Genomic DNA, 13,375 nt, shown 5'->3' on the forward strand with positions numbered 1-13,375 from the left:
TGAATGGGATGGCAGTGGCGGTGACGGGGTGGTGAAAGGGATGGCGGTGACGGTGACGGGGCGGTGAAGGGAACGGCGGTGACGGGGCGGTGCAGAGGATGGTGGGCCGGTGACGGGGCGGTGACGGGGACAGATTTTTTCCCCGTGTCATTCTCTAATTGTGATCTACTTCTGGCCTACAAAGGTCAAAATAAATCCTTAACTGAGATTTTACATTCAAAAGTGAATTATAGCTACTAGCACTATTATTTATTAGTTATTTATTATGCAGATGTTTGTTAGTTTGTTATTAGTTCAGTATTAGACATATGTTAGTTTAGAATAGATAGGTATAGATTAGTTTAGTTTAGTTTAGGTTAGGTTAGGGCCCTGCTGAAAGAGTCTACCTTGACGTGGTTGCAGGCTTACAAATCTTTTGGTCAAAGAGTGCGGCGACAGAGAAAAGTATGTGTGTATTCGGCCCATGGAAGAAGAGGGGATCGGGGGGGGGGGGAAGGGGTGCGTGGGGGTCCCAATAGGATTGCTCAGTAAGGGGCTCAGAAATTTCTGATGGCGGCCCTGCAGAGCACTGCAAAGACGCTGTAACCGCGATCTTTAGCTGCAGGCTCAAGCAATAAAGTAAACAGTGCGGGAGGCCAGGGGCAACACGGAGGCCTTCCGGGGGGGTGTGGGGGGGGGTGCACAGTCTTTCGGGGGCAGTCTTTTGCGGGCAGTCCTTCAGGGGGGTGGGACAGGCCTTGGGGGGGTGCAGGACTTCAAGGGGGGAACAGGCCTTCAAAGGGGGGACAGGCCAGGGATAGTGGCATAGGCCTTCAGGGGGGACAGGCAGGCCTTCAGGGGGGCAGTCCTTTGGGGGGACAGCCCTTCAGGGAGTGGGACAGGCCTTGGGGGGTGCAGACCTTTAAGGGGGTACAGGCCTTCAAAGAGGGGACAGGCCAGGGATGGTGGCATAGGCCTACAGGGGGAACAGGCAGGCCTTCAAGTGGGGGGGGAACAGGCCTTCAGACATGGGAGTACAGGCCTTCAGGGGGGGACAAACCTTCAGGGGAGAAGGGCCCTGGTGTAGAAGTACACGGAGGGAGGGAAGGGGGGTTCAAAGAGATGTGCATATGCCGGACTTTGGAGGGGAAGAAATAATGGGTCTAAAAATAGAGGGGAGGGACAGAAATAATGGACAATGGGATTTAGGGAGGGAAGGAACAGAAAGGGAGAGAAGTTGGACACAAGGGATGGTGTGGAGGGGGGATAGAGATATTGGATAGGAGGGTAGTTGGGAAAAGAAAAGGAGAGATGGTGGACCATGGGGTGGTGGGGAAGGAAGGAGAGATGCTGGATGAAAGGGTAGTTAAGAAAAGATGGATCTGTGGAGGGAGACGAAAAAAAGGCAAGATGCCAGACCTCTGGGGGAGGGATGGGAAACGGAAGGGGAGGACAGAGATGGCAGATGGATGGTTAGCATGCAGAATGAAGAAAGAAGGAGACCCTGGCAAGCAAGTTATCAGAAGACAACCAGAGCCTGGGACCAACAAGATTTTAATAATGACCAGACAACAAAAGGTAGAAAAACTAATTATATTTTCCATTTTGTAATTACAATATGTCAGATTTGAAACGTGTATCCTGCCAGAGTTGGTGTTAGACAGCAAACGTGGGCTAGGATTTAAGAGAGATAGGAAAAGTGTTTTTTTGTTTGTTTATTTTGTTTACGCCACAGTGCCAGTGTGGTTAGGAGAAGGCAAAGGGGGTGAAGAGGTTATAAAATAAATCCACCAGGATGTTTGAAAAAAACACCCAATTGGGCAGGAAAATCGAATGGAATTGAATCGAAAAACCAATTCAATAGACTGAATCAAATCAAATTGAAATTTTTTTTCCTGAATCAGGCAGCATTACTCTGTACCTACAGATTGACTTCCCCATGGTTGCTGCTGCTTCTCTGCCCTGGCTGTTGGCCATTGTTCGTGTCCCTTCTTCAGCTTATGTTCTTAAGTTGCGTGCGGCAGTCGAAACTTCTTCTCTGATGCAACTTTCTCTTTCCGGTTGCGTCAGAGGAGAAGTTTCAACTTTCAAGTAGCCTCACGTGACTTCTTGAATCACTTGTGCTGCTGGGAGACAAAAATGAAAATTGCCAGGAAGGGAAGGTGAGAGGAAGCGGCAATCAGGAGGGAGGGGGATGTTAGACTGCTCGATTGGTGACCGTGTGCATTCCTTCACATCACTGCGGAGACAAGGCCATTCACTGCTCCAAGGGACGGTGAATGGCCTTGTCCCCGTCCCCGTGGCAACCACATTTTTTCTGTTCCCGTTTTGGCGGGTTACCCATGGCTGACTGCAGCTAGCCGCGGATAACAGCCACCGTGTCATTTTCCACTGTCAAGCCATGGTAAATAGGCTATTTGAATACTTCCCATCTTCCCTGCATATAAAAGCATGTGTGTTTGTCAGGGCAGTATTGTTTTGATTAATTTGCTCTAAAGCCATAGTTTCCATGGATCACAAGAAGGTTCTAGCAGACTGTACAGAAGAATCTAATAAACTAATGGTAAACATGGCTCAGTTAGAAGGAGCTTTCAACGTTTAACGTTGGACTATTCACATTCTGTGGCTCAAAAGTTTGAAAATGTGGATTCTAACTTAAGCTGTTTGGAAAAGAGATTAGGTGTGGTTGAAACCCAAAGTAGTACATTGCAAGCTGTCTCAGTATCTGCAGTTAAGGATTCTATGTTGTTACATTCTAAAATTGAAATGTTAGAAAATATGCATAGGGGGAGGAATTTACGCTTGGTTAATTTCCCAGTGACACATTTGTTATCTTCAGAAATATTGTTAAGGAAATATTTTAAAGAAATACTGGGATTACCCAATGCGGACAACTTCCCAGTTAATAATTGCTATTATATTCCTCAGAAAAAAAAGAGAACCGACCAGGAGGTAGACCAACTGGTAACAGATGAAATAAATTTGACAGAGTTTTTAGAAGACACTCAAGATGTTATCCAGAGTAGGTCTAAATATCCTACTTTATAGGGAGATAAAATGTCCTGTGATGAAGGTTAATATATGCTAATGTTATCACAGCTCTAGTTGATTATTAATTACAATGATTAATAAAATAAATTAAATTAAATTATAGTGAAGTGCTCAAACCTTATAACCTTAAATATAGTGATGTCACTAAATCATCGCCTTCACCTGTCCCCTGACCACCCTTGTTGGACAAATACTACTATCAGATAATCTTTATATACTTATTAGAATAGGGTGGATAGTTGTTTGTCGTTAATCCTCAATGGTGACTGTAAATCAAGATCAAAGGTTTACTACTAACTCAAAATTATTTTTATATTTTTTGATTTTTAAATTGATTTGAATATCTGTAAATATCTGAGTACCATATAATACATTCCTTATGCTATCTTGTTCTTAAAACACTTTAAAATCATATATACCTGCTGTAGGCTCGCTGAGGAGGGACTGACCCAAAGCGGCGGACCAACTGAATCTCTCTATTCTGCTCTCTAGCTTTTAAAGGAATCTAAATGGAAGGGGCTGCCATTGTGAAAACAGGAAATGATATCACAATGAGGAAATGAAGTCAAAAAGAATTGGGAGATAAATGCCGATTCCTTTAGACAACTAACCAGTCTATATCCAAATTTAAACCCTTTGGTATTAGGGTTTGCCAGTTATAAATGAAGCGTTGCTCTTTTTGAAGTAATAACTTGGATATATCCCCCTCTGTGTGTTGAATATGGATTAATACCGTATATTTCAGGTCTTCTAATGAATGTGACTCCTCTAGCCAATGGGAGACCAGGGGAGCGGAGATTCGGCTCATCCTGATATTACTCAAATGTTCAATAATTCGAGTTTTAATCTTACGAATCGTTTAGCCTATGTATATTAGAATATGCAGAATAGAGAGATTCAGTTGGTCCGCCGCTTTGGGTCAGTCCCTCCTCAGCGAGCCTATACCAGGTATATATGATTTTAAAGTGTTTTAAGAACAAGATAGCATAAGGAATGTATTATATGGTACTCAGATATTTACAGATATTCGAATCAATTTAAAAATCAAAAAATATAAAAAGAATTTTGAGTTAGTAGTAAACCTTTGATCTTGATTTACAGTCACCATTGAGGATTAACGACAAACAACTATCCACCCTATTCAGATAAGTATATAAAGATTATCTGATAGTAGTATTTGTCCAACAAGGGTGGTCAGGGGACAGGTGAAGGCGATGATGGTCCCCTTGTTAACCTCAATTTAGTGACATCACTATATTAAGGTTATAATAATAATAATAATAATAACTTTATTCTTATATACCGCCAACAATCTTGCAACTTCTAGGCGGTTTACAATAAAAAAAACTGTAAATACAATCAAGAGAAAAACTTTAAATACAATCAAAGAAGTTGTAAATACAATCAAGAGAAAACTTTAAATACAATCAAAGAAATTGTAGATACAATCAAGAGAAACTTTACGTACAGCGAATTAAAGAGTATAGCAGTGTATATCTCGTACAATGAATTAGAGAGTATAGCAGTGTACATCTGATAACATTAATAATGTTAACGTCAGTTTGTGTGTTGCAAGGCCAGGAAGTGCCAAGTTGTTTACATAGAAGTAGATATATTCCGTAAGTTCGTAGAGTGTTCATATTTAGTGAATAGGGGTTGGGGTTAACAGTTTGCACGTTTAGGTATGTGGTGATGTTACGAGGGGGATTGCTGTTCCGGTTCGTTGCCTAGGTATTTCAAGAATAGGTAAGTTTTTAGGTGTTTCCTGAATTCTTCATAGTTGTTTGTGTGCGCAATTAGTTTTTCTAGGTCTTTACCCCATATGGCTGCTTGATATGATAGCAGTTGTTGATGGTGTCTCTTATATTTGCACCCTCTAGCCGGTGGGGAGACAAATTTCATGTGTGTTTTTCTTTCATGTCTGTTGGTTGAGAATGAGAAGAGGTCTGTAATGTATTTTGGGGCTAGACCATTTAATACTTTGAAGCAGAGACATCCTAGTTTGAACTTCGTGCGCGCCTCCATCGGTAGCCAGTGTAGGAGTCGGTAGGAAGGGGTTATGTGATCGGACTTCTTCAGCCCGAAAATCATCCTGACTGCTGCATTTTGTATCTGTTGTAGTCTTTGCATTTGCTTCTGGGGGATTGTCAGATGGGTGATGTTGCAATAGTCCAGGTGGTTTAGTATTAGGGATTGTACTAGAATTCTGAAAGCTGAAGTGTGGAAGTACGCCTTAATGGATTTAAGTTTCCAGAGAGTGAAAAACCCTCTTTTGATTAAGGAGTCTATGTGGTCTTTCATGGTTAGTCCTTGGTCTAGTATTACTCCTAGAATCTTCATCGTTGGTTGAATGGGGTAGTTTAGATTGTTAATGTGTAATGATATTGTCGTATTCTGTGCGTGTGGTGAGGCTATGAAGAATTTAGTTTTTTCTGAATTGAGCTTCAGTTTGAAGTCTGTGGTCCATTGATCCATTGTGTTTAGCGCTTCAGTTGCTGTGGGGGTGATTTCGGATGGGGATGCTGTAAACGGGATTATGATTGTGAAGTCGTCTGCGTAACTGAATACTTTTATGCCTCGCTGGGTTAGCTTCGTTCCTAGTGAAGCTATGTAGACGTTGAAGAGTAGTGGGGATAGTGGGGACCCTTGTGGAACGCCTGATGGGTTTCTCCATGTTTTAGAGAGATTGTGATTGAAGCGAACTTGATAGGTGCGGGTCGTAAGGAAACCTCGGAGCCAGTCCAGCACTTCGCCTCCGATGCCGATTGAATCTAAACATTGTAGTAGTTTTTTGTGATCTACCAAGTCGAAGGCTGAGCTCATGTCGAATTGCATCACTAAGGCTTTGTGGCCCTTACTAAATAAGTTACGTAGGTATTCTAAGATTGCTGCTATCACCGTCTCAGTACTAAACAGAGGTCTGAAGCCTGACTTGGTTTCATGTAGCAGTGAGAACCGATCTAGATAGTCCATCAGTTGGGTTTGTACCAAGCCTTCCATTATTTTTACGAAAAATGGGATAGATGCTACTGGTCTATAGTTGGTTGCTGAAGTTAGGGGTAGTTTATGATTTTTTGGGATTGGGGTGATTATAATGTGACCGTTTTTTGATAGGAATTTTCCGTTTTTGAAATTGTTGGACATATGAGTCCATAGTGTTATCTTAAAGTCTAAAGGGGCTGCTTTCATTATGTTGGGTGGACAGGGATCTAGGATGCAGTTTGATGTGGTATATTTGTTGTAGAGTTTTATGAAGTTATGCCATTCTAGGTCCTGAAAGGAGTTCCAATACATGTCCACTGGTGTTTCGTTTTCGTGTGTGTTGGCTATTTGCTGTTCATCTGTGTTGTTTGTTGGGCAGTTGTTCCTTAGGTTCATAATTTTTGAGTTAAAGTGTTGTGCTAGATCGTCTGCTGATGGAAGTTTTATGTCGTGCGTTGATTGACTGTGGCGTGTGGTGTCAAATAGATTTTTTACTAGATTGAACAATTCATGAGTGTTGATTCCTTTTGCACTTGTGTTGGATGTATATATTTTGGATGAGTAGAATTTTTTCCTTTTTTCTTTTATCAGTTGTTTATATTCCTTTATGTTTGATCTCCAATTATTCCTGTCGGATATTTCACCTGATTTGTTCCAGATCCTTTCTAGTCGTCGTGTTGATTGTTTCATTTTTTGTAGTTCGGAATCGAACCAGTTGTTATATTTATTTGAGCGGTTTGTTCTGTTTTGTTTGGGGGCTATTTTGTCTAAGATAGTTGTGCTTGTTTTTAACCATTGTTCCCAGAATTCACCTTCTTCATTCATCTCCTCGCGCGCTTCGTAGTGGGCCCAGTATTCCTCTGGGTTAATGTGGCCCCTTGTGAGATGTTCTTTTTTTATCCTTGGGTGAGTTTTTACTTTAGTTTGGTTCCAGTTTAAATTAAAGTAATAGGTGTAGTGGTCGGACCAGATGTCGTGGTTCCAAATGCCGTTTGATATGGAAATAGTGGGATTTAGGATTTCTTTTGTGGACATAGCTACCAGATCTAGCTGGTGGCCTTTTTCATGGGTTTGTGTAGATGAAGGGAGATTGAAGTTGAGTGAGGATAGGAAGTTTTTAAAATCTTTTGTGTCGGGATTTTTCTCGTTTTCTAAATGTAGGTTTGCGTCTCCTGCTATAATATTGTAAGACGGAGTAATTGAGTTGTGTAGGATGAATTCATATATAAGGTCTGAGCACTTCACTATAATTTAATTTAATTTATTTTATTAATCATTGTAATTAATAATAAACTAGAGCTGTGATAACATTAGCATATATCCAGAGTAGGTCTACCATGGTGATAACTTGCATGAGTGAGACAGATAAAATGTTGATAATGAAACTTTACTTTAAAAATAGACTAACCAAATTTTGTGGAGATTTGGTTAGTATTTTTCCTGATGTCTCAAGAGCTACTCAATTAAGAAGAAAATAATATTTGAAATTAAGAATAAGAGTATTAGCTCTTGAGGCTTCTTTTTATTTAAAATTTCCTTGTAAATGTCTTGTCAAATTAAAATGATTTATCCAAGGTGATACAATTAGTTCACCCTTTGTACCTTGTATCCAAAAAAAGGTTTCAATGCCAGTCTTTTAGCCCTCAGAGATGGGAGTTAGGAAATATTGATTGACACTTAGTGTAAAAGCCCCTCCGGTCTAGGGGTGATGCAAGGGATCGGGCGATTAGCCCCTCCTCTCTACACCTCACTTCCGGGTTTAGGGAGATTTAAGGGTGATTTTTACCACGACGTGGCCATCTTAAAAAGACATAGATTGGGTGGTCATGTTGTGAAAAATTGGTACTAAAAAGGTAGGCATGTACGGTTAATATTTATAGTGTGCATGTTGTTGATATTTATACTTAGCGTTTCTCCTACTAAAGTGAGGTTTTCTTATTGCAGGGATAGTAGCCCTGAGGAAACCCCCTCTACAGGTGAAACATGTTGGCTCATTAATCCCTTGCTAACCACCACCAAGTATTCAATTTATATAAAATATTCTTTAAAACTATTTATTGTTTTAAAATAAACTAAATTAAAAAATAACAAAACAAAAAATTAGAAATTGATACACACCATATATTGACCCAATGACGATTAGGTGCGTAAAGCCAGAAGATATGATAATGTGATCTTCTGGTGGCGTCTCTGAGGGCTAAAAGACTGGCATTGAAACCTTTTTTTGGATACAAGGTACAAAGGGTGAACTAATTGTATCACCTTGGATAAATCATTGATATTCTCTTCCTTGTAAAAAACTTTTTCTTGTTATATATAAGCCAGATACATCAATTTGTCAAATTAAAAGACATTGAATATGTCTTCTGGGATCCCATTCAATTACAACAATTTTTGCTAGCGCGTGAACAGAAATGAGATATTTCCTTTTATAATGATTCAATGTTCTGAGAAAATTGGTAGGATGTCAGAGTCCTATATAGTAGGGAATGATTAGGATTCATTTGAATTCAACCCATTTCTTTGTTTTACTTTTAAAATTATGTTATAAAATGCAAGTGTGTCTCCCCAATATAGTGGGCTTGAAAAGGATTGTTATGTACTATAGAAGTGTTGTAAGATTTATGTACTATAGAAGTGTGTAAGAAACCTCTTTCTTTGATATCATTTGATATTGTAAATGTATTAAATTTATAAATAAAAAAAAAGGAGCTTTCAGGCTCTGAATGTTCAGTTTGCTTCAACAATGAAAAAAATAACACTTTTGATGGTGCCTGATTTAAAACTACTCGTTAACTTTCTGATTCACTCAGTTTTCAAAACAACTGCTATTGTAATTATAATTTCATATTGAATACTTTCTCTAGTGCAATCTCACTGTATATTATTTGTGTGGGAAGAATAAAAATGCCTGGTCTGATGGAGGATTTGACAGAGCCTGTTTAATTAAAACTACTTTAAAAGATTATTTGAACTTTATAGCTCAACTGGAAAGCTGTTTCCGCAGTGCCACTTTTCCTAGTGAAAAAAGCACTTCTCCTTCCCCCTCTGTCTTTGATCACAGGACAGAGGCACTTCCAGGGGCCATGAGTTGTGATCCCTAACTGGAATGTTACTTACAGAACATAAGAACATAAGAATTGCTGCTGCTGGGTCAGACCAGTGGTCCATCGTGCCCAGCAGTCCGCTCCCACGGTGGCCCCCAGGTCAAAGACCAGTGCCCTAACTGAGACCAGCCCTACCTGCATACATTCAGGTTCAATAGGAATTTGTCTAACTGTGTCTTGAATCCATGTGTTTTCCTCTATAACAGCCTCCGGAAGAGCGTTCCAGTTTTCCACCACTCTCTAGGCGAAGAAGAACTTCCTTCCTTTTAACTTCAGACAGTGCCCTCTCATTCTCCCTACCTTGGAGAGGGGGAACAACCTGTCTTTATCTGCCAAGTCTATTCTCTTCAGTATTTTGAACGTTTCGATCATGTCCCCTCTCAGTCTCCTCTTCTCAAGGGAGAAGAGGCCCAGTTTCTCCAATCTCTCACTGTACGGCAACTCCTCCAGCCCCTTAACCATTTTAGTCGCTCTTCTCTGGACCCTTTACCATGCTATTTAAACGAATTAAGTTGCACGGCAGAACTAAGGGTTCCTTTTACAAAACTGCGGTAGAGGTTTCTACCATGGACCGACGAAGTAAATGCTCCGACGCACATAGGAATTCTATGAGCCTCGGAACATTTGCCTCACTGGCTTGTAGTAGAAACCTCTACCGCAGCTTTGTAAAACTCAGAGTAAGTTAGGCATCGCTAGGCGTCCGTGATTAGGGTACTAGTGGCGTCTAACCTAGGCACTGTTTATAGAACTGGGTCCGAAAAGCCAATGCTAAATCCACCTGCGACATTTTTCACAGGAAAAAATCATTCATCTGTGACAAAAAGTGGCCTTATGCACTCTTACGCAGGTCTTTTCCATTCAAACAGAGCACTTTTTAACATGGCTGGAAAAGAACTGATTTTCCATTTTTTTGAGTTAATGACCATGTGCTAATGTTCCAAATTCTGAGGCCTTTTTCCTGCAGATAGATTGATCAATACACTGTACTAGTGTTGACTTTAGACCTCCCCCGACTGAGTGGATTATATGATATCTAATTTATATTGACTATTTGTACCACTCGGGTAGATATATCATGAGACATGTGCTAATGTTGCCATTAGTGCTTGGCCATTAATGAAAATTAGGTGGTAAGGCTCACGCACTAATCTTGCGGCAGCCAATTACAAGGGGGGGGGGGGGCGCTGAATAGTTCTCAACCCAGCCAAGAAGAGAATGACGTGGATATGGTTCAATCAATGATCTGAAACAGTGTCAAAACATAGAATTTTGTTTTTGCAAACTGGCACTTAATGAAATAAGATAACGCTCTTTTCAGTTATAGCAGCAAAATAATGCTCAGAATTTAGGAAGTTGGTTGGTTGGCCTGAGAACTTTTCAGCACCCCTTCATAGCTTGTGAAATGTAGCTGCACTGGCACAGACATACTCACTCTTCGCAATATCTTACGGCCAGTCTACACAACCATACTCCACCATATGCCCTACGCTCGAGCCAAGAGTCCCGACTACAAATACTCTCTTTCAAAGACATCAAATACAAAAGCACAAGGGCAAGAATGTTCTTGGTAATGGCTCCAACATGACAAAACGCCTTACTGAAGGAACTAAAGCTGGAAAAGGCTACTTCAACTGAAAGTGTGAGCAGACGGAGGGAGGAAGAAATAGAGGAAACTAACAGGTTCCTCCCTCCCACTAGGAACACTATAGAGGACAGGAGATGCTATGAGGTACATCTTTGTTTACAGAAACATTTAAGGTTTGAAGAATATAGTAATGTTGTACATAATAGATTTTCATTTCCAGAAACATTTAAGGCAGGGGTGTCCAACCTGTGGCTCGAGGGCCACATGCGGCCCCGTGAAGTATTTTGTGCGGCCCCGGTCGAGGGCGATGCAGTGTTTTCCTCTGCTGCCCCCAGATGTTTACCATCTTGCCGGCTCCCTTCCCTGTCTTGCTGCAGCGTTGACCCCAGAAACTTTTTCGGTCAATGCGGCCCAGGTAAACCTAAAGGTTGGACACCCCTGATTTAAGGTATGACGAATATAGTAAATGGATACTTAGGCCCTCTTTTACTAAGGTGCGCTAACCGATTAGCGCGTGCTAAACGCTAATGCATCCATAGACTAACATGCACGCATAAGCGCGTAGCACATGCTAAATCGATTAGCGCGCGCTAATCGGTTAGCGCACCTTAGTAAAAGAGGGCCTTAGTATAATGGTAAACTGTAATCCTGTGTAAACATACTCCCTCTTTTACAAAGGTGCGCTATGCTTTTTAGTGCGCGGTAAATATTAGCACATGTTAATCACACGCTAAAAGCTAACGCATGCATGTTATCCTATGGACACGTTAGTGGTTAGCGCACGCATTGATTTAGAGTTCGCTAAACGCACGCTAAAACGCTTAGCGCACCTTTGTAAAAGAGGGCTTTCTATTAAAATGTAATAATAGAGTAATAATTCATGTGCATTTACATGGTAGAGAATGACACGGGGACAATTTTTCCCCTGTCCCTGCGGAAGCTCATTTTCCCATCCCGGCAAGTTCTTTGCCTGTCCCTGCCCCATTTCTGCGAGCTCTGTCCTCATCTGCACAAGCCTCAAAACACTTTAAAATCATGAGTGTCCGAGGCTTGTGCGGTTAGGGCTTACAGGAATGGAGCAGGGACAGGGACAAAACTTGCGAGGACGGTGATACTGAATTCCTGCAGGGACGGCAACAAATTTGTTCCCGTGTCATTCTCTATTACATGACTAGTGTCCTTCTGTCAATGTCTTTTCAATCTCAAAAGAATCCTTCTCATTGTCTTTTTAGGGCGTCAGGCATGCCAATTATTCGCCTCCATTTTGGCGATGTAAAACTCTTTTGGCTATGACTGTGGCTGTGAACTTCTTCATTCGCCCAGTTATTAATAGATCAGAAATACTTTAGTATCGGGATGGTCAGATAAAAAAGAAAAGAGGGACTTAATCTTGAAAAAGCCTTTGCGGCGAAACATGTCGATTTGACAGGTCCCTGATCCGATCACACTAAAGAAAACAACGCTTTTTAAGATAAGTTATTTCACTTTAATAGATTTAAATATTTATGAAAATATAGAGTATAAGCATGAGCACTTTAAAAAATAATAATAAATAATAAAAAACAAAAAAACCCTTTTAATAACTGGGCGAATGAAGAAGTTCACAGCCACAGTCATAGCCAAAAGAGTTTTACATCGCCAAAATGGAGGCGAATAATTGGCATGCCTGACGACCTAAAAAGACAATGAGAAGGATTCTTTTGAGATTGAAAAGACATTGACAGAAGGACACTAGTCATATAATATATGTCAATGTAAAGAATACTGGCTGATACATTTACATTCTATATTACATGGCTCCCCAACCAAGCAACTGGAAGGCCGACAACAATCACAGTGGAATCCATTTGAATCTGTATTTAAAATCCATTGCAGATACCTGTGAATTGACCTCCACGGTCATTAGTGGCAGTATAGATGCTTCCAATAAAGATAAAGTATTAGGAGAACAAGCACATTCTTAAAGTCACCAATCTAACCAACACACACTTACTACTGGCTACCCAGCTCCCTCTTGTAGTTTAATTTGGACATTACAAAAATCATAAATAAGAAATAAAGATGAACAATGTGGAGAAAAAGACTTGCGGTCTGAAAAAAATCTCCACTCTTTACTCTCTGTTCAAAATAACGTGCAGGGAAACCAGAGGACATAATTTGAGGTCGAGGGGTTAGGAAATTCCACTTTACGGAGAGGGTGGTGGATGCCTGGAATGCGCTCCCGAGAGAGGTGATGGTGAGGAAAACGCTGACTGAGTTCAAAGAAGCGTGGGATGAACACAGAGGATCTAGAATCAGAAAATAATAGTAAATATTTAACTAAGGCCAGTACTGGACAGACTTTCACGGTCTGTGTCTGTATATGGCCGTTGGGGGAGGACGGGCTGGAGAGGACTTCAATGGCTGGGAGGGTGTGGATGAGCTGGAGTGAGCTTTGATGGAGACTTCAGCAGTTGGAGCCCAAGCACAGTACTGGGTAGAGCTTTGGATTCTTGCCCAGAAATATATATATATATATTTAGATTGAATTATGTTGAGCAGACTGGATGGACCATTTGGGTCTTTATCTGCCGTCATCTACTATTTTACTATGAACTTTCAAGTCTTTCACATTTTTCTTAATGAGAGTAAAATGAGAAAAGCCAGTCATAAAACATAATGCAAGCAAAAC

At 40.8% G+C, this 13,375-nt stretch overlaps 1 long non-coding RNA gene across 2 annotated transcripts in view; it reads right to left on the minus strand.

Annotated features, from left to right (window-relative positions):
* Window positions 1-13,375, minus strand: part of LOC117345808 — a 61,931-nt gene that overhangs the window by 7,734 nt on the left and 40,822 nt on the right. The gene's annotated exons all lie outside the window — the stretch shown is intronic.

The sequence above is a fragment of the Geotrypetes seraphini genome, chromosome 11 (genome assembly GCF_902459505.1).
Source record: "Geotrypetes seraphini chromosome 11, aGeoSer1.1, whole genome shotgun sequence".
Classification (NCBI taxonomy): Eukaryota; Metazoa; Chordata; class Amphibia; order Gymnophiona; family Dermophiidae; genus Geotrypetes; species Geotrypetes seraphini.